This window comes from Carassius auratus, unplaced genomic scaffold (genome assembly GCF_003368295.1).
Source record: "Carassius auratus strain Wakin unplaced genomic scaffold, ASM336829v1 scaf_tig00215384, whole genome shotgun sequence".
In the NCBI taxonomy this organism is placed as follows: Eukaryota; Metazoa; Chordata; class Actinopteri; order Cypriniformes; family Cyprinidae; genus Carassius; species Carassius auratus.
Genome location: NW_020528057.1, coordinates 58,646 through 76,470, shown reverse-complemented (window position 1 = coordinate 76,470; position 17,825 = coordinate 58,646). Strand labels below are relative to the sequence as shown.

Genomic DNA, 17,825 nt, shown 5'->3' with positions numbered 1-17,825 from the left:
CGCTGTCTGAGGGTCATTAGATAGGAGCAAGCTCAGCTTTAAGAGTACAAAGAACATCAGTCATAAATGATGAAAAATGCAGCAGGTGCTGGACAAAGTTCAAACTTTAGAGCGCACGTGTTTAACCTTCTGCATTCGAAAGCTCAAACAAATGGAATATGCTTTGAAATTCTACGTGTTCAACTGTAGGCATATCTCAGCGTACATGTACAAAAATTAACTATACTTTGGTTTCCAGGGTGAGCTTCGACATCACAGTGCTAAGAGGTCCTTCATGAAAACCACCCGAGCCCAGAGAGCAGTCAGGCACTCGCACAAGTGACGAGGTGGCCGAGTGGTTAAGGCGATGGACTGCTAATCCATTGTGCTCTGCACGCGTGGGTTCGAATCCCATCCCTCGGTCGTTCATTCGCCTTCTGCACATTTGGTGCACTTTCCTTTTGTTCCACGTTCACCTCATGCAGTGCGATCCAAAAGGGTCGATGATCTGAATCAGCTGTGTTAAATAAGGAAGTACTATTTAAAGGGACGAGACCTGTTCTTCAACAACACAATAAGCTTCAAAAGAAGCTGGCAAAAATTGCCAAGGCTGACTGTATTTCAAGTCATTGGCAGGGTAAAGTTTTCAACCAGCAATGATCGCGCCTCGGATGAGCCTCATAGGCTACCAATATTGCCTCTGCGAAAGAATGGTGTCAAAGGTCGCGACCTTTCAACTGGACCCATGTGGACGTGGAACGACAGGGTGGTAATTGGCTCCAAACTGCGTGGTGTGTCTACGAATCCAGTAGGCAGTAATGTACGAGAAGCCTTATTTGCTGCTCTCCCTTTACTTAAAGAGGTTTGTGAGTTGCTTTCTCGAAGCCCCTGGGGGAAGAGACTTATTGGTATCTTGGCAAAAAGGGGTGGAGTGGTAAAGCTCGCGGTTTGGGTCAGTATAGATTCTGTTTGACGAGGCCCCTGGGGGGTTGGGTAGGATACTGACGAGTGCAGGGAGTGCAAGTTCTGAGGGAGGTCCTGTGTCAAATGTGCTACCCTTTGCTAGACTCAGGTGTTCTCTCAAAACGGCAACGGAGACCAGAACGACAGAGGGCCACAATGACAAACGCTTGTCTGAGGGTCATTAGATAGGAGCAAGCTCAGCTTTTAAGAGTACAAAGAACATCAGTCATAAATGATGAAAAATGCAGCAGGTGCTGGACAAAGTTCAAACTTTCTAGAGCGCAAGTGTTTAACCTTCTGCATTCGAAAGCTCAAACAAATGGAATATGCTTTGAAATTCTACGTGTTCAACTGTAGGCATATCTCAGCGTACATGTACAAAAATTAACTATACTTTGGTTTCCAGGGTGAGCTTCGACATCACAGTGCTAAGAGGTCCTTCATGAAAACCACCCGAGCCCAGAGAGCAGTCAGGCACTCGCACAAGTGACGAGGTGGCCGAGTGGTTAAGGCGATGGACTGCTAATCCATTGTGCTCTGCACGCGTGGGTTCGAATCCCATCCTCGTCGTTCCTTGCTCTGCTCGTTCATCTGCTCTGCACATTTGGTGCACTTTCCTTTTGTTCCACGTTCACCTCATGCAGTGCGATCCAAAAGGGTCGATGATCTGAATCAGCTGTGTTAAATAACGGAAGTACTATTTAAAGGGACGAGACCTGTTCTTCAACAACACAATAAGCTTCAAAAGAAGCTGGCAAAAATTGCCAAGGCTGACTGTATTTCAAGTCATCCTGGCGGGGTATTGGGTAAAGTTTTCAACCAGCAATGATCGCGCCTCGGATGAGCCTCATAGGCTACAATATTGCCTCTGCGAAAGAATGGTGTCAAAGGTCGCGACCTTTCAACTGGACCCATGTGGACGTGGAACGACAGGGTGGTAATTGGCTCCAAACTGCGTGGTGTGTCTACGAATCCAGTAGGCAGTATGTACGAGAAGCCTTATTTGCTGCTCTCCCTTTACTTAAAGAGGTTTGTGAGTTGCTTTCTCGAACCCCTGGGGGAAGAGACTTATTGGTATCTTGGCAAAAAGGGGTGGAGTCGTAAAGCTCGCGGTTTGGGTCAGTATAGATTCTGTTTGACGAGGCCCCTGGGGGGTTGTGTAGGATACTGACGAGTGCAGGGAGTGCAAGTTCTGAGGGAGGTCCTGTGTCAAATGTGCTACCCTTTGCTAGACTCAGGTGTTCTCTCAAAACGGCAACGGAGACCAGAACGACAGAGGGCCACAATGACAAGCGCTTGTCTGAGGGTCATTAGATAGGAGCAAGCTCAGCTTTTAAGAGTACAAAGAACATCAGTCATAAATGATGAAAAATGCAGCAGGTGCTGGACAAAGTTCAAACTTTCTAGAGCGCACGTGTTTAACCTTCTGCATTCGAAAGCTCAAACAAATGGAATATGCTTTGAAATTCTACGTGTTCAACTGTAGGCATATCTCAGTGTACATGTACAAAAATTAACTATACTTTGGTTTCCAGGGTGAGCTTCGACATCACAGTGCTAAGAGGTCCTTCATGAAAACCACCCGAGCCCAGAGAGCAGTCAGGCACTCGCACAAGTGACGAGGTGGCCGAGTGGTTAAGGCGATGGACTGCTAATCCATTGTGCTCTGCACGCGTGGGTTCGAATCCCATCCTCGTCGTTCCTTGCTCTGCTCGTTCATCTGCTCTGCACATTTGGTGCACTTTCCTTTTGTTCCACGTTCACCTCATGCAGTGCGATCCAAAAGGGTCGATGATCTGAATCAGCTGTGTTAAATAAAGGAAGTACTATTTAAAAGGGACGAGACCTGTTCTTCAACAACACAATAAGCTTCAAAAGAAGCTGGCAAAAATTGCCAAGGCTGACTGTATTTCAAGTCATCCTGGCGGGGTATTGGGTAAAGTTTTCAACCAGCAATGATCGCGCCTCGGATGAGCCTCATAGGCTACAATATTGCCTCTGCGAAAGAATGGTGTCAAAGGTCGCGACCTTTCAACTGGACCCATGTGGACGTGGAACGACAGGGTGGTAATTGGCTCCAAACTGCGTGGTGTGTCTACGAATCCAGTAGGCAGTATGTACGAGAAGCCTTATTTGCTGCTCTCCCTTTACTTAAAGAGGTTTGTGAGTTGCTTTCTCGAAGCCCTGGGGGAAGAGACTTATTGGTATCTTGGCAAAAAGGGGTGGAGTGGTAAAGCTCGCGGTTTGGGTCAGTATAGATTCTGTTTGACGAGGCCCCTGGGGGGTTGGGTAGGATACTGACGAGTGCAGGGAGTGCAAGTTCTGAGGGAGGTCCTGTGTCAAATGTGCTACCCTTTGCTAGACTCAGGTGTTCTCTCAAAACGGCAACGGAGACCAGAACGACAGAGGGCCACAATGACAAGCACTTGTCTGAGGGTCATGAGATAGGAGCAAGCTCAGCTTTTAAGAGTACAAAGAACATCAGTCATAAATGATGAAAAATGCAGCAGGTGCTGGACAAAGTTCAAACTTTCTAGAGCGCAAGTGTTTAACCTTCTGCATTCGAAAGCTCAAACAAATGGAATATGCTTTGAAATTCTACGTGTTCAACTGTAGGCATATCTCAGCGTACATGTACAAAAATTAACTATACTTTGGTTTCCAGGGTGAGCTTCGACATCACAGTGCTAAGAGGTCCTTCATGAAAACCACCCGAGCCCAGAGAGCAGTCAGGCACTCGCACAAGTGACGAGGTGGCCGAGTGGTTAAGGCGATGGACTGCTAATCCATTGTGCTCTGCACGCGTGGGTTCGAATCCCATCCTCGTCGTTCCTTGCTCTGCTCGTTCATCTGCTCTGCACATTTGGTGCACTTTCCTTTTGTTCCACGTTCACCTCATGCAGTGCGATCCAAAAGGGTCGATGATCTGAATCAGCTGTGTTAAATAAAGGAAGTACTATTTAAAAGGACGAGACCTGTTCTTCAACAACACAATAAGCTTCAAAAGAAGCTGGCAAAAATTGCCAAGGCTGACTGTATTTCAAGTCATCCTGGCGGGGTATTGGGTAAAGTTTTCAACCAGCAATGATCGCGCCTCGGATGAGCCTCATAGGCTACAATATTGCCTCTGCGAAAGAATGGTGTCAAAGGTCGCGACCTTTCAACTGGACCCATGTGGACGTGGAACGACAGGGTGGTAATTGGCTCCAAACTGCGTGGTGTGTCTACGAATCCAGTAGGCAGTATGTACGAGAAGCCTTATTTGCTGCTCTCCCTTTACTTAAAGAGGTTTGTGAGTTGCTTTCTCGAACCCCTGGGGGAAGAGACTTATTGGTATCTTGGCAAAAAGGGGTGGAGTGGTAAAGCTCGCGGTTTGGGTCAGTATAGATTCTGTTTGACGAGGCCCCTGGGGGGTTGGGTAGGATACTGACGAGTGCAGGGAGTGCAAGTTCTGAGGGAGGTCCTGTGTCAAATGTGCTACCCTTTGCTAGACTCAGGTGTTCTCTCAAAACGGCAACGGAGACCAGAACGACAGAGGGCCACAATGACAAACGCTTGTCTGAGGGTCATTAGATAGGAGCAAGCTCAGCTTTTAAGAGTACAAAGAACATCAGTCATAAATGATGAAAAATGCAGCAGGTGCTGGACAAAGTTCAAACTTTCTAGAGCGCACGTGTTTAACCTTCTGCATTCGAAAGCTCAAACAAATGGAATATGCTTTGAAATTCTACGTGTTCAACTGTAGGCATATCTCAGCGTACATGTACAAAAATTAACTATACTTTGGTTTCCAGGGTGAGCTTCGACATCACAGTGCTAAGAGGTCCTTCATGAAAACCACCCGAGCCCAGAGAGCAGTCAGGCACTCGCACAAGTGACGAGGTGGCCGAGTGGTTAAGGCGATGGACTGCTAATCCATTGTGCTCTGCACGCGTGGGTTCGAATCCCATCCTCGTCGTTCCTTGCTCTGCTCGTTCATCTGCTCTGCACATTTGGTGCACTTTCCTTTTGTTCCACGTTCACCTCATGCAGTGCGATCCAAAAGGGTCGATGATCTGAATCAGCTGTGTTAAATAAAGGAAGTACTATTTAAAGGGACGAGACCTGTTCTTCAACAACACAATAAGCTTCAAAAGAAGCTGGCAAAAATTGCCAAGGCTGACTGTATTTCAAGTCATCCTGGCGGGGTATTGGGTAAAGTTTTCAACCAGCAATGATCGCGCCTCGGATGAGCCTCATAGGCTACAATATTGCCTCTGCGAAAGAATGGTGTCAAAGGTCGCGACCTTTCAACTGGACCCATGTGGACGTGGAACGACAGGGTGGTAATTGGCTCCAAACTGCGTGGTGTGTCTACGAATCCAGTAGGCAGTATGTACGAGAAGCCTTATTTGCTGCTCTCCCTTTACTTAAAGAGGTTTGTGAGTTGCTTTCTCGAACCCCTGGGGGAAGAGACTTATTGGTATCTTGGCAACAAGGGGTGGAGTCGTAAAGATCGCGGTTTGGGTCAGTATAGATTCTGTTTGACGAGGCCCCTGGGGGGTTGTGTAGGATACTGACGAGTGCAGGGAGTGCAAGTTCTGAGGGAGGTCCTGTGTCAAATGTGCTACCCTTTGCTAGACTCAGGTGTTCTCTCAAAACGGCAACGGAGACCAGAACGACAGAGGGCCACAATGACAAGCGCTTGTCTGAGGGTCATTAGATAGGAGCAAGCTCAGCTTTTAAGAGTACAAAGAACATCAGTCATAAATGATGAAAAATGCAGCAGGTGCTGGACAAAGTTCAAACTTTCTAGAGCGCAAGTGTTTAACCTTCTGCATTCGAAAGCTCAAACAAATGGAATATGCTTTGAAATTCTACGTGTTCAACTGTAGGCATATCTCAGCGTACATGTACAAAAATTAACTATACTTTGGTTTCCAGGGTGAGCTTCGACATCACAGTGCTAAGAGGTCCTTCATGAAAACCACCCGAGCCCAGAGAGCAGTCAGGCACTCGCACAAGTGACGAGGTGGCCGAGTGGTTAAGGCGATGGACTGCTAATCCATTGTGCTCTGCACGCGTGGGTTCGAATCCCATCCTCGTCGTTCCTTGCTCTGCTCGTTCATCTGCTCTGCACATTTGGTGCACTTTCCTTTTGTTCCACGTTCACCTCATGCAGTGCGATCCAAAAGGGTCGATGATCTGAATCAGCTGTGTTAAATAAAGGAAGTACTATTTAAAAGGACGAGACCTGTTCTTCAACAACACAATAAGCTTCAAAAGAAGCTGGCAAAAATTGCCAAGGCTGACTGTATTTCAAGTCATCCTGGCGGGGTATTGGGTAAAGTTTTCAACCAGCAATGATCGCGCCTCGGATGAGCCTCATAGGCTACAATATTGCCTCTGCGAAAGAATGGTGTCAAAGGTCGCGACCTTTCAACTGGACCCATGTGGACGTGGAACGACAGGGTGGTAATTGGCTCCAAACTGCGTGGTGTGTCTACGAATCCAGTAGGCAGTATGTACGAGAAGCCTTATTTGCTGCTCTCCCTTTACTTAAAGAGGTTTGTGAGTTGCTTTCTCGAAGCCCTGGGGGAAGAGACTTATTGGTATCTTGGCAAAAAGGGGTGGAGTGGTAAAGCTCGCGGTTTGGGTCAGTATAGATTCTGTTTGACGAGGCCCCTGGGGGGTTGGGTAGGATACTGACGAGTGCAGGGAGTGCAAGTTCTGAGGGAGGTCCTGTGTCAAATGTGCTACCCTTTGCTAGACTCAGGTGTTCTCTCAAAACGGCAACGGAGACCAGAACGACAGAGGGCCACAATGACAAGCACTTGTCTGAGGGTCATGAGATAGGAGCAAGCTCAGCTTTTAAGAGTACAAAGAACATCAGTCATAAATGATGAAAAATGCAGCAGGTGCTGGACAAAGTTCAAACTTTCTAGAGCGCAAGTGTTTAACCTTCTGCATTCGAAAGCTCAAACAAATGGAATATGCTTTGAAATTCTACGTGTTCAACTGTAGGCATATCTCAGCGTACATGTACAAAAATTAACTATACTTTGGTTTCCAGGGTGAGCTTCGACATCACAGTGCTAAGAGGTCCTTCATGAAAACCACCCGAGCCCAGAGAGCAGTCAGGCACTCGCACAAGTGACGAGGTGGCCGAGTGGTTAAGGCGATGGACTGCTAATCCATTGTGCTCTGCACGCGTGGGTTCGAATCCCATCCTCGTCGTTCCTTGCTCTGCTCGTTCATCTGCTCTGCACATTTGGTGCACTTTCCTTTTGTTCCACGTTCACCTCATGCAGTGCGATCCAAAAGGGTCGATGATCTGAATCAGCTGTGTTAAATAAAGGAAGTACTATTTAAAGGGACGAGACCTGTTCTTCAACAACACAATAAGCTTCAAAAGAAGCTGGCAAAAATTGCCAAGGCTGACTGTATTTCAAGTCATCCTGGCGGGGTATTGGGTAAAGTTTTCAACCAGCAATGATCGCGCCTCGGATGAGCCTCATAGGCTACAATATTGCCTCTGCGAAAGAATGGTGTCAAAGGTCGCGACCTTTCAACTGGACCCATGTGGACGTGGAACGACAGGGTGGTAATTGGCTCCAAACTGCGTGGTGTGTCTACGAATCCAGTAGGCAGTATGTACGAGAAGCCTTATTTGCTGCTCTCCCTTTACTTAAAGAGGTTTGTGAGTTGCTTTCTCGAAGCCCTGGGGGAAGAGACTTATTGGTATCTTGGCAAAAAGGGGTGGAGTGGTAAAGCTCGCGGTTTGGGTCAGTATAGATTCTGTTTGACGAGGCCCCTGGGGGGTTGGGTAGGATACTGACGAGTGCAGGGAGTGCAAGTTCTGAGGGAGGTCCTGTGTCAAATGTGCTACCCTTTGCTAGACTCAGGTGTTCTCTCAAAACGGCAACGGAGACCAGAACGACAGAGGGCCACAATGACAAGCACTTGTCTGAGGGTCATTAGATAGGAGCAAGCTCAGCTTTTAAGAGTACAAAGAACATCAGTCATAAATGATGAAAAATGCAGCAGGTGCTGGACAAAGTTCAAACTTTCTAGAGCGCACGTGTTTAACCTTCTGCATTCGAAAGCTCAAACAAATGGAATATGCTTTGAAATTCTACGTGTTCAACTGTAGGCATATCTCAGCGTACATGTACAAAAATTAACTATACTTTGGTTTCCAGGGTGAGCTTCGACATCACAGTGCTAAGAGGTCCTTCATGAAAACCACCCGAGCCCAGAGAGCAGTCAGGCACTCGCACAAGTGACGAGGTGGCCGAGTGGTTAAGGCGATGGACTGCTAATCCATTGTGCTCTGCACGCGTGGGTTCGAATCCCATCCTCGTCGTTCCTTGCTCTGCTCGTTCATCTGCTCTGCACATTTGGTGCACTTTCCTTTTGTTCCACGTTCACCTCATGCAGTGCGATCCAAAAGGGTCGATGATCTGAATCAGCTGTGTTAAATAACGGAAGTACTATTTAAAGGGACGAGACCTGTTCTTCAACAACACAATAAGCTTCAAAAGAAGCTGGCAAAAATTGCCAAGGCTGACTGTATTTCAAGTCATCCTGGCGGGGTATTGGGTAAAGTTTTCAACCAGCAATGATCGCGCCTCGGATGAGCCTCATAGGCTACAATATTGCCTCTGCGAAAGAATGGTGTCAAAGGTCGCGACCTTTCAACTGGACCCATGTGGACGTGGAACGACAGGGTGGTAATTGGCTCCAAACTGCGTGGTGTGTCTACGAATCCAGTAGGCAGTATGTACGAGAAGCCTTATTTGCTGCTCTCCCTTTACTTAAAGAGGTTTGTGAGTTGCTTTCTCGAACCCCTGGGGGAAGAGACTTATTGGTATCTTGGCAAAAAGGGGTGGAGTCGTAAAGCTCGCGGTTTGGGTCAGTATAGATTCTGTTTGACGAGGCCCCTGGGGGGTTGGGTAGGATACTGACGAGTGCAGGGAGTGCAAGTTCTGAGGGAGGTCCTGTGTCAAATGTGCTACCCTTTGCTAGACTCAGGTGTTCTCTCAAAACGGCAACGGAGACCAGAACGACAGAGGGCCACAATGACAAGCACTTGTCTGAGGGTCATGAGATAGGAGCAAGCTCAGCTTTTAAGAGTACAAAGAACATCAGTCATAAATGATGAAAAATGCAGCAGGTGCTGGACAAAGTTCAAACTTTCTAGAGCGCAAGTGTTTAACCTTCTGCATTCGAAAGCTCAAACAAATGGAATATGCTTTGAAATTCTACGTGTTCAACTGTAGGCATATCTCAGCGTACATGTACAAAAATTAACTATACTTTGGTTTCCAGGGTGAGCTTCGACATCACAGTGCTAAGAGGTCCTTCATGAAAACCACCCGAGCCCAGAGAGCAGTCAGGCACTCGCACAAGTGACGAGGTGGCCGAGTGGTTAAGGCGATGGACTGCTAATCCATTGTGCTCTGCACGCGTGGGTTCGAATCCCATCCTCGTCGTTCCTTGCTCTGCTCGTTCATCTGCTCTGCACATTTGGTGCACTTTCCTTTTGTTCCACGTTCACCTCATGCAGTGCGATCCAAAAGGGTCGATGATCTGAATCAGCTGTGTTAAATAAAGGAAGTACTATTTAAAGGACGAGACCTGTTCTTCAACAACACAATAAGCTTCAAAAGAAGCTGGCAAAAATTGCCAAGGCTGACTGTATTTCAAGTCATCCTGGCGGGGTATTGGGTAAAGTTTTCAACCAGCAATGATCGCGCCTCGGATGAGCCTCATAGGCTACAATATTGCCTCTGCGAAAGAATGGTGTCAAAGGTCGCGACCTTTCAACTGGACCCATGTGGACGTGGAACGACAGGGTGGTAATTGGCTCCAAACTGCGTGGTGTGTCTACGAATCCAGTAGGCAGTATGTACGAGAAGCCTTATTTGCTGCTCTCCCTTTACTTAAAGAGGTTTGTGAGTTGCTTTCTCGAACCCCTGGGGGAAGAGACTTATTGGTATCTTGGCAAAAAGGGGTGGAGTGGTAAAGCTCGCGGTTTGGGTCAGTATAGATTCTGTTTGACGAGGCCCCTGGGGGGTTGGGTAGGATACTGACGAGTGCAGGGAGTGCAAGTTCTGAGGGAGGTCCTGTGTCAAATGTGCTACCCTTTGCTAGACTCAGGTGTTCTCTCAAAACGGCAACGGAGACCAGAACGACAGAGGGCCACAATGACAAGCGCTTGTCTGAGGGTCATTAGATAGGAGCAAGCTCAGCTTTTAAGAGTACAAAGAACATCAGTCATAAATGATGAAAAATGCAGCAGGTGCTGGACAAAGTTCAAACTTTCTAGAGCGCACGTGTTTAACCTTCTGCATTCGAAAGCTCAAACAAATGGAATATGCTTTGAAATTCTACGTGTTCAACTGTAGGCATATCTCAGCGTACATGTACAAAAATTAACTATACTTTGGTTTCCAGGGTGAGCTTCGACATCACAGTGCTAAGAGGTCCTTCATGAAAACCACCCGAGCCCAGAGAGCAGTCAGGCACTCGCACAAGTGACGAGGTGGCCGAGTGGTTAAGGCGATGGACTGCTAATCCATTGTGCTCTGCACGCGTGGGTTCGAATCCCATCCTCGTCGTTCCTTGCTCTGCTCGTTCATCTGCTCTGCACATTTGGTGCACTTTCCTTTTGTTCCACGTTCACCTCATGCAGTGCGATCCAAAAGGGTCGATGATCTGAATCAGCTGTGTTAAATAACGGAAGTACTATTTAAAGGGACGAGACCTGTTCTTCAACAACACAATAAGCTTCAAAAGAAGCTGGCAAAAATTGCCAAGGCTGACTGTATTTCAAGTCATCCTGGCGGGGTATTGGGTAAAGTTTTCAACCAGCAATGATCGCGCCTCGGATGAGCCTCATAGGCTACAATATTGCCTCTGCGAAAGAATGGTGTCAAAGGTCGCGACCTTTCAACTGGACCCATGTGGACGTGGAACGACAGGGTGGTAATTGGCTCCAAACTGCGTGGTGTGTCTACGAATCCAGTAGGCAGTATGTACGAGAAGCCTTATTTGCTGCTCTCCCTTTACTTAAAGAGGTTTGTGAGTTGCTTTCTCGAACCCCTGGGGGAAGAGACTTATTGGTATCTTGGCAAAAAGGGGTGGAGTCGTAAAGCTCGCGGTTTGGGTCAGTATAGATTCTGTTTGACGAGGCCCCTGGGGGGTTGTGTAGGATACTGACGAGTGCAGGGAGTGCAAGTTCTGAGGGAGGTCCTGTGTCAAATGTGCTACCCTTTGCTAGACTCAGGTGTTCTCTCAAAACGGCAACGGAGACCAGAACGACAGAGGGCCACAATGACAAGCGCTTGTCTGAGGGTCATTAGATAGGAGCAAGCTCAGCTTTTAAGAGTACAAAGAACATCAGTCATAAATGATGAAAAATGCAGCAGGTGCTGGACAAAGTTCAAACTTTCTAGAGCGCACGTGTTTAACCTTCTGCATTCGAAAGCTCAAACAAATGGAATATGCTTTGAAATTCTACGTGTTCAACTGTAGGCATATCTCAGCGTACATGTACAAAAATTAACTATACTTTGGTTTCCAGGGTGAGCTTCGACATCACAGTGCTAAGAGGTCCTTCATGAAAACCACCCGAGCCCAGAGAGCAGTCAGGCACTCGCACAAGTGACGAGGTGGCCGAGTGGTTAAGGCGATGGACTGCTAATCCATTGTGCTCTGCACGCGTGGGTTCGAATCCCATCCTCGTCGTTCCTTGCTCTGCTCGTTCATCTGCTCTGCACATTTGGTGCACTTTCCTTTTGTTCCACGTTCACCTCATGCAGTGCGATCCAAAAGGGTCGATGATCTGAATCAGCTGTGTTAAATAACGGAAGTACTATTTAAAGGGACGAGACCTGTTCTTCAACAACACAATAAGCTTCAAAAGAAGCTGGCAAAAATTGCCAAGGCTGACTGTATTTCAAGTCATCCTGGCGGGGTATTGGGTAAAGTTTTCAACCAGCAATGATCGCGCCTCGGATGAGCCTCATAGGCTACAATATTGCCTCTGCGAAAGAATGGTGTCAAAGGTCGCGACCTTTCAACTGGACCCATGTGGACGTGGAACGACAGGGTGGTAATTGGCTCCAAACTGCGTGGTGTGTCTACGAATCCAGTAGGCAGTATGTACGAGAAGCCTTATTTGCTGCTCTCCCTTTACTTAAAGAGGTTTGTGAGTTGCTTTCTCGAACCCCTGGGGGAAGAGACTTATTGGTATCTTGGCAAAAAGGGGTGGAGTCGTAAAGCTCGCGGTTTGGGTCAGTATAGATTCTGTTTGACGAGGCCCCTGGGGGGTTGTGTAGGATACTGACGAGTGCAGGGAGTGCAAGTTCTGAGGGAGGTCCTGTGTCAAATGTGCTACCATTTGCTAAACTCAGGTGTTCTCTCAAAACGGCAACGGAGACCAGAACGACAGAGGGCCACAATGACAAGCGCTTGTCTGAGGGTCATTAGATAGGAGCAAGCTCAGCTTTTAAGAGTACAAAGAACATCAGTCATAAATGATGAAAAATGCAGCAGGTGCTGGACAAAGTTCAAACTTTCTAGAGCGCACGTGTTTAACCTTCTGCATTCGAAAGCTCAAACAAATGGAATATGCTTTGAAATTCTACGTGTTCAACTGTAGGCATATCTCAGCGTACATGTACAAAAATTAACTATACTTTGGTTTCCAGGGTGAGCTTCGACATCACAGTGCTAAGAGGTCCTTCATGAAAACCACCCGAGCCCAGAGAGCAGTCAGGCACTCGCACAAGTGACGAGGTGGCCGAGTGGTTAAGGCGATGGACTGCTAATCCATTGTGCTCTGCACGCGTGGGTTCGAATCCCATCCTCGTCGTTCCTTGCTCTGCTCGTTCATCTGCTCTGCACATTTGGTGCACTTTCCTTTTGTTCCACGTTCACCTCATGCAGTGCGATCCAAAAGGGTCGATGATCTGAATCAGCTGTGTTAAATAACGGAAGTACTATTTAAAGGGACGAGACCTGTTCTTCAACAACACAATAAGCTTCAAAAGAAGCTGGCAAAAATTGCCAAGGCTGACTGTATTTCAAGTCATCCTGGCGGGGTATTGGGTAAAGTTTTCAACCAGCAATGATCGCGCCTCGGATGAGCCTCATAGGCTACAATATTGCCTCTGCGAAAGAATGGTGTCAAAGGTCGCGACCTTTCAACTGGACCCATGTGGACGTGGAACGACAGGGTGGTAATTAGCTCCAAACTGCGTGGTGTGTCTAAGAATCCAGTAGGCAGTATGTACGAGAAGCCTTATTTGCTGCTCTCCCTTTACTTAAAGAGGTTTGTGAGTTGCTTTCTCGAACCCCTGGGGGAAGAGACTTATTGGTATCTTGGCAAAAAGGGGTGGAGTCGTAAAGCTCGCGGTTTGGGTCAGTATAGATTCTGTTTGACGAGGCCCCTGTGGGGTTGTGTAGGATACTGACGAGTGCAGGGAGTGCAAGTTCTGAGGGAGGTCCTGTGTCAAATGTGCTACCATTTGCTAAACTCAGGTGTTCTCTCAAAACGGCAACGGAGACCAGAACGACAGAGGGCCACAATGACAAGCGCTTGTCTGAGGGTCATGAGATAGGAGCAAGCTCAGCTTTTAAGAGTACAAAGAACATCAGTCATAAATGATGAAAAATGCAGCAGGTGCTGGACAAAGTTCAAACTTTCTAGAGCGCACGTGTTTAACCTTCTGCATTCGAAAGCTCAAACAAATGGAATATGCTTTGAAATTCTACGTGTTCAACTGTAGGCATATCTCAGCGTACATGTACAAAAATTAACTATACTTTGGTTTCCAGGGTGAGCTTCGACATCACAGTGCTAAGAGGTCCTTCATGAAAACCACCCGAGCCCAGAGAGCAGTCAGGCACTCGCACAAGTGACGAGGTGGCCGAGTGGTTAAGGCGATGGACTGCTAATCCATTGTGCTCTGCACGCGTGGGTTCGAATCCCATCCTCGTCGTTCCTTGCTCTGCTCGTTCATCTGCTCTGCACATTTGGTGCACTTTCCTTTTGTTCCACGTTCACCTCATGCAGTGCGATCCAAAAGGGTCGATGATCTGAATCAGCTGTGTTAAATAACGGAAGTACTATTTAAAGGGACGAGACCTGTTCTTCAACAACACAATAAGCTTCAAAAGAAGCTGGCAAAAATTGCCAAGGCTGACTGTATTTCAAGTCATCCTGGCGGGGTATTGGGTAAAGTTTTCAACCAGCAATGATCGCGCCTCGGATGAGCCTCATAGGCTACAATATTGCCTCTGCGAAAGAATGGTGTCAAAGGTCGCGACCTTTCAACTGGACCCATGTGGACGTGGAACGACAGGGTGGTAATTAGCTCCAAACTGCGTGGTGTGTCTAAGAATCCAGTAGGCAGTATGTACGAGAAGCCTTATTTGCTGCTCTCCCTTTACTTAAAGAGGTTTGTGAGTTGCTTTCTCGAACCCCTGGGGGAAGAGACTTATTGGTATCTTGGCAAAAAGGGGTGGAGTCGTAAAGCTCGCGGTTTGGGTCAGTATAGATTCTGTTTGACGAGGCCCCTGGGGGGTTGTGTAGGATACTGACGAGTGCAGGGAGTGCAAGTTCTGAGGGAGGTCCTGTGTCAAATGTGCTACCATTTGCTAAACTCAGGTGTTCTCTCAAAACGGCAACGGAGACCAGAACGACAGAGGGCCACAATGACAAGCGCTTGTCTGAGGGTCATTAGATAGGAGCAAGCTCAGCTTTTAAGAGTACAAAGAACATCAGTCATAAATGATGAAAAATGCAGCAGGTGCTGGACAAAGTTCAAACTTTCTAGAGCGCACGTGTTTAACCTTCTGCATTCGAAAGCTCAAACAAATGGAATATGCTTTGAAATTCTACGTGTTCAACTGTAGGCATATCTCAGCGTACATGTACAAAAATTAACTATACTTTGGTTTCCAGGGTGAGCTTCGACATCACAGTGCTAAGAGGTCCTTCATGAAAACCACCCGAGCCCAGAGAGCAGTCAGGCACTCGCACAAGTGACGAGGTGGCCGAGTGGTTAAGGCGATGGACTGCTAATCCATTGTGCTCTGCACGCGTGGGTTCGAATCCCATCCTCGTCGTTCCTTGCTCTGCTCGTTCATCTGCTCTGCACATTTGGTGCACTTTCCTTTTGTTCCACGTTCACCTCATGCAGTGCGATCCAAAAGGGTCGATGATCTGAATCAGCTGTGTTAAATAACGGAAGTACTATTTAAAGGGACGAGACCTGTTCTTCAACAACACAATAAGCTTCAAAAGAAGCTGGCAAAAATTGCCAAGGCTGACTGTATTTCAAGTCATCCTGGCGGGGTATTGGGTAAAGTTTTCAACCAGCAATGATCGCGCCTCGGATGAGCCTCATAGGCTACAATATTGCCTCTGCGAAAGAATGGTGTCAAAGGTCGCGACCTTTCAACTGGACCCATGTGGACGTGGAACGACAGGGTGGTAATTAGCTCCAAACTGCGTGGTGTGTCTAAGAATCCAGTAGGCAGTATGTACGAGAAGCCTTATTTGCTGCTCTCCCTTTACTTAAAGAGGTTTGTGAGTTGCTTTCTCGAACCCCTGGGGGAAGAGACTTATTGGTATCTTGGCAAAAAGGGGTGGAGTCGTAAAGCTCGCGGTTTGGGTCAGTATAGATTCTGTTTGACGAGGCCCCTGGGGGGTTGTGTAGGATACTGACGAGTGCAGGGAGTGCAAGTTCTGAGGGAGGTCCTGTGTCAAATGTGCTACCATTTGCTAAACTCAGGTGTTCTCTCAAAACGGCAACGGAGACCAGAACGACAGAGGGCCACAATGACAAGCACTTGTCTGAGGGTCATGAGATAGGAGCAAGCTCAGCTTTTAAGAGTACAAAGAACATCAGTCATAAATGATGAAAAATGCAGCAGGTGCTGGACAAAGTTCAAACTTTCTAGAGCGCACGTGTTTAACCTTCTGCATTCGAAAGCTCAAACAAATGGAATATGCTTTGAAATTCTACGTGTTCAACTGTAGGCATATCTCAGCGTACATGTACAAAAATTAACTATACTTTGGTTTCCAGGGTGAGCTTCGACATCACAGTGCTAAGAGGTCCTTCATGAAAACCACCCGAGCCCAGAGAGCAGTCAGGCACTCGCACAAGTGACGAGGTGGCCGAGTGGTTAAGGCGATGGACTGCTAATCCATTGTGCTCTGCACGCGTGGGTTCGAATCCCATCCTCGTCGTTCCTTGCTCTGCTCGTTCATCTGCTCTGCACATTTGGTGCACTTTCCTTTTGTTCCACGTTCACCTCATGCAGTGCGATCCAAAAGGGTCGATGATCTGAATCAGCTGTGTTAAATAACGGAAGTACTATTTAAAGGGACGAGACCTGTTCTTCAACAACACAATAAGCTTCAAAAGAAGCTGGCAAAAATTGCCAAGGCTGACTGTATTTCAAGTCATCCTGGCGGGGTATTGGGTAAAGTTTTCAACCAGCAATGATCGCGCCTCGGATGAGCCTCATAGGCTACAATATTGCCTCTGCGAAAGAATGGTGTCAAAGGTCGCGACCTTTCAACTGGACCCATGTGGACGTGGAACGACAGGGTGGTAATTAGCTCCAAACTGCGTGGTGTGTCTAAGAATCCAGTAGGCAGTATGTACGAGAAGCCTTATTTGCTGCTCTCCCTTTACTTAAAGAGGTTTGTGAGTTGCTTTCTCGAACCCCTGGGGGAAGAGACTTATTGGTATCTTGGCAAAAAGGGGTGGAGTCGTAAAGCTCGCGGTTTGGGTCAGTATAGATTCTGTTTGACGAGGCCCCTGGGGGGTTGTGTAGGATACTGACGAGTGCAGGGAGTGCAAGTTCTGAGGGAGGTCCTGTGTCAAATGTGCTACCATTTGCTAAACTCAGGTGTTCTCTCAAAACGGCAACGGAGACCAGAACGACAGAGGGCCACAATGACAAGCGCTTGTCTGAGGGTCATTAGATAGGAGCAAGCTCAGCTTTTAAGAGTACAAAGAACATCAGTCATAAATGATGAAAAATGCAGCAGGTGCTGGACAAAGTTCAAACTTTCTAGAGCGCACGTGTTTAACCTTCTGCATTCGAAAGCTCAAACAAATGGAATATGCTTTGAAATTCTACGTGTTCAACTGTAGGCATATCTCAGCGTACATGTACAAAAATTAACTATACTTTGGTTTCCAGGGTGAGCTTCGACATCACAGTGCTAAGAGGTCCTTCATGAAAACCACCCGAGCCCAGAGAGCAGTCAGGCACTCGCACAAGTGACGAGGTGGCCGAGTGGTTAAGGCGATGGACTGCTAATCCATTGTGCTCTGCACGCGTGGGTTCGAATCCCATCCTCGTCGTTCCTTGCTCTGCTCGTTCATCTGCTCTGCACATTTGGTGCACTTTCCTTTTGTTCCACGTTCACCTCATGCAGTGCGATCCAAAAGGGTCGATGATCTGAATCAGCTGTGTTAAATAACGGAAGTACTATTTAAAGGGACGAGACCTGTTCTTCAACAACACAATAAGCTTCAAAAGAAGCTGGCAAAAATTGCCAAGGCTGACTGTATTTCAAGTCATCCTGGCGGGGTATTGGGTAAAGTTTTCAACCAGCAATGATCGCGCCTCGGATGAGCCTCATAGGCTACAATATTGCCTCTGCGAAAGAATGGTGTCAAAGGTCGCGACCTTTCAACTGGACCCATGTGGACGTGGAACGACAGGGTGGTAATTAGCTCCAAACTGCGTGGTGTGTCTAAGAATCCAGTAGGCAGTATGTACGAGAAGCCTTATTTGCTGCTCTCCCTTTACTTAAAGAGGTTTGTGAGTTGCTTTCTCGAACCCCTGGGGGAAGAGACTTATTGGTA

The 17,825-nt window shown here is 47.4% G+C and overlaps 31 non-coding genes and 1 pseudogene across 31 annotated transcripts; 16 read left to right on the top strand and 16 right to left on the bottom strand.

The window, feature by feature from the left end:
• The first annotated feature begins 320 nt into the window (after window positions 1-320).
• On the top strand, window positions 321-403 carry trnas-gcu (transfer RNA serine (anticodon GCU)). Its single transcript has one exon. It is a non-coding gene; the product is annotated as a tRNA-Ser (tRNA).
• Window positions 404-558: 155 nt separating this feature from the next.
• LOC113094386 (uncharacterized) lies at window positions 559-691 on the bottom strand (annotated as a pseudogene).
• A 739-nt stretch (window positions 692-1,430) lies between these two features.
• trnas-gcu (transfer RNA serine (anticodon GCU)) lies at window positions 1,431-1,512 on the top strand. The gene has a single exon. It is a non-coding gene; the product is annotated as a tRNA-Ser (tRNA).
• Window positions 1,513-1,681: 169 nt separating this feature from the next.
• LOC113094382 (U4 spliceosomal RNA) lies at window positions 1,682-1,822 on the bottom strand. Its single transcript, XR_003288087.1, has one exon. It is a non-coding gene; the product is annotated as a U4 spliceosomal RNA (small nuclear RNA).
• A 737-nt stretch (window positions 1,823-2,559) lies between these two features.
• Window positions 2,560-2,641, top strand: trnas-gcu (transfer RNA serine (anticodon GCU)). Its single transcript has one exon. It is a non-coding gene; the product is annotated as a tRNA-Ser (tRNA).
• Window positions 2,642-2,811: 170 nt separating this feature from the next.
• On the bottom strand, window positions 2,812-2,952 carry LOC113094381 (U4 spliceosomal RNA). Its single transcript, XR_003288086.1, has one exon. It is a non-coding gene; the product is annotated as a U4 spliceosomal RNA (small nuclear RNA).
• A 737-nt stretch (window positions 2,953-3,689) lies between these two features.
• trnas-gcu (transfer RNA serine (anticodon GCU)) lies at window positions 3,690-3,771 on the top strand. Its single transcript has one exon. It is a non-coding gene; the product is annotated as a tRNA-Ser (tRNA).
• A 169-nt stretch (window positions 3,772-3,940) lies between these two features.
• LOC113094380 (U4 spliceosomal RNA) lies at window positions 3,941-4,081 on the bottom strand. The gene has a single exon (XR_003288085.1). It is a non-coding gene; the product is annotated as a U4 spliceosomal RNA (small nuclear RNA).
• Window positions 4,082-4,818: 737 nt separating this feature from the next.
• trnas-gcu (transfer RNA serine (anticodon GCU)) lies at window positions 4,819-4,900 on the top strand. Its single transcript has one exon. It is a non-coding gene; the product is annotated as a tRNA-Ser (tRNA).
• A 169-nt stretch (window positions 4,901-5,069) lies between these two features.
• LOC113094378 (U4 spliceosomal RNA) lies at window positions 5,070-5,210 on the bottom strand. The gene has a single exon (XR_003288084.1). It is a non-coding gene; the product is annotated as a U4 spliceosomal RNA (small nuclear RNA).
• A 737-nt stretch (window positions 5,211-5,947) lies between these two features.
• Window positions 5,948-6,029, top strand: trnas-gcu (transfer RNA serine (anticodon GCU)). The gene has a single exon. It is a non-coding gene; the product is annotated as a tRNA-Ser (tRNA).
• Window positions 6,030-6,198: 169 nt separating this feature from the next.
• Window positions 6,199-6,339, bottom strand: LOC113094377 (U4 spliceosomal RNA). Its single transcript, XR_003288083.1, has one exon. It is a non-coding gene; the product is annotated as a U4 spliceosomal RNA (small nuclear RNA).
• A 737-nt stretch (window positions 6,340-7,076) lies between these two features.
• On the top strand, window positions 7,077-7,158 carry trnas-gcu (transfer RNA serine (anticodon GCU)). Its single transcript has one exon. It is a non-coding gene; the product is annotated as a tRNA-Ser (tRNA).
• A 169-nt stretch (window positions 7,159-7,327) lies between these two features.
• LOC113094376 (U4 spliceosomal RNA) lies at window positions 7,328-7,468 on the bottom strand. The gene has a single exon (XR_003288082.1). It is a non-coding gene; the product is annotated as a U4 spliceosomal RNA (small nuclear RNA).
• Window positions 7,469-8,205: 737 nt separating this feature from the next.
• On the top strand, window positions 8,206-8,287 carry trnas-gcu (transfer RNA serine (anticodon GCU)). The gene has a single exon. It is a non-coding gene; the product is annotated as a tRNA-Ser (tRNA).
• Window positions 8,288-8,456: 169 nt separating this feature from the next.
• On the bottom strand, window positions 8,457-8,597 carry LOC113094375 (U4 spliceosomal RNA). The gene has a single exon (XR_003288081.1). It is a non-coding gene; the product is annotated as a U4 spliceosomal RNA (small nuclear RNA).
• Window positions 8,598-9,334: 737 nt separating this feature from the next.
• Window positions 9,335-9,416, top strand: trnas-gcu (transfer RNA serine (anticodon GCU)). Its single transcript has one exon. It is a non-coding gene; the product is annotated as a tRNA-Ser (tRNA).
• A 168-nt stretch (window positions 9,417-9,584) lies between these two features.
• Window positions 9,585-9,725, bottom strand: LOC113094374 (U4 spliceosomal RNA). The gene has a single exon (XR_003288080.1). It is a non-coding gene; the product is annotated as a U4 spliceosomal RNA (small nuclear RNA).
• Window positions 9,726-10,462: 737 nt separating this feature from the next.
• Window positions 10,463-10,544, top strand: trnas-gcu (transfer RNA serine (anticodon GCU)). Its single transcript has one exon. It is a non-coding gene; the product is annotated as a tRNA-Ser (tRNA).
• Window positions 10,545-10,713: 169 nt separating this feature from the next.
• Window positions 10,714-10,854, bottom strand: LOC113094372 (U4 spliceosomal RNA). Its single transcript, XR_003288078.1, has one exon. It is a non-coding gene; the product is annotated as a U4 spliceosomal RNA (small nuclear RNA).
• A 737-nt stretch (window positions 10,855-11,591) lies between these two features.
• trnas-gcu (transfer RNA serine (anticodon GCU)) lies at window positions 11,592-11,673 on the top strand. The gene has a single exon. It is a non-coding gene; the product is annotated as a tRNA-Ser (tRNA).
• Window positions 11,674-11,842: 169 nt separating this feature from the next.
• On the bottom strand, window positions 11,843-11,983 carry LOC113094371 (U4 spliceosomal RNA). The gene has a single exon (XR_003288077.1). It is a non-coding gene; the product is annotated as a U4 spliceosomal RNA (small nuclear RNA).
• A 737-nt stretch (window positions 11,984-12,720) lies between these two features.
• On the top strand, window positions 12,721-12,802 carry trnas-gcu (transfer RNA serine (anticodon GCU)). The gene has a single exon. It is a non-coding gene; the product is annotated as a tRNA-Ser (tRNA).
• A 169-nt stretch (window positions 12,803-12,971) lies between these two features.
• On the bottom strand, window positions 12,972-13,112 carry LOC113094370 (U4 spliceosomal RNA). Its single transcript, XR_003288076.1, has one exon. It is a non-coding gene; the product is annotated as a U4 spliceosomal RNA (small nuclear RNA).
• A 737-nt stretch (window positions 13,113-13,849) lies between these two features.
• On the top strand, window positions 13,850-13,931 carry trnas-gcu (transfer RNA serine (anticodon GCU)). Its single transcript has one exon. It is a non-coding gene; the product is annotated as a tRNA-Ser (tRNA).
• Window positions 13,932-14,100: 169 nt separating this feature from the next.
• On the bottom strand, window positions 14,101-14,241 carry LOC113094369 (U4 spliceosomal RNA). The gene has a single exon (XR_003288075.1). It is a non-coding gene; the product is annotated as a U4 spliceosomal RNA (small nuclear RNA).
• Window positions 14,242-14,978: 737 nt separating this feature from the next.
• Window positions 14,979-15,060, top strand: trnas-gcu (transfer RNA serine (anticodon GCU)). The gene has a single exon. It is a non-coding gene; the product is annotated as a tRNA-Ser (tRNA).
• A 169-nt stretch (window positions 15,061-15,229) lies between these two features.
• On the bottom strand, window positions 15,230-15,370 carry LOC113094368 (U4 spliceosomal RNA). The gene has a single exon (XR_003288074.1). It is a non-coding gene; the product is annotated as a U4 spliceosomal RNA (small nuclear RNA).
• A 737-nt stretch (window positions 15,371-16,107) lies between these two features.
• On the top strand, window positions 16,108-16,189 carry trnas-gcu (transfer RNA serine (anticodon GCU)). The gene has a single exon. It is a non-coding gene; the product is annotated as a tRNA-Ser (tRNA).
• Window positions 16,190-16,358: 169 nt separating this feature from the next.
• On the bottom strand, window positions 16,359-16,499 carry LOC113094367 (U4 spliceosomal RNA). Its single transcript, XR_003288073.1, has one exon. It is a non-coding gene; the product is annotated as a U4 spliceosomal RNA (small nuclear RNA).
• Window positions 16,500-17,236: 737 nt separating this feature from the next.
• On the top strand, window positions 17,237-17,318 carry trnas-gcu (transfer RNA serine (anticodon GCU)). Its single transcript has one exon. It is a non-coding gene; the product is annotated as a tRNA-Ser (tRNA).
• A 169-nt stretch (window positions 17,319-17,487) lies between these two features.
• Window positions 17,488-17,628, bottom strand: LOC113094366 (U4 spliceosomal RNA). Its single transcript, XR_003288072.1, has one exon. It is a non-coding gene; the product is annotated as a U4 spliceosomal RNA (small nuclear RNA).
• Between the last annotated feature and the right edge of the window lie 197 nt (window positions 17,629-17,825).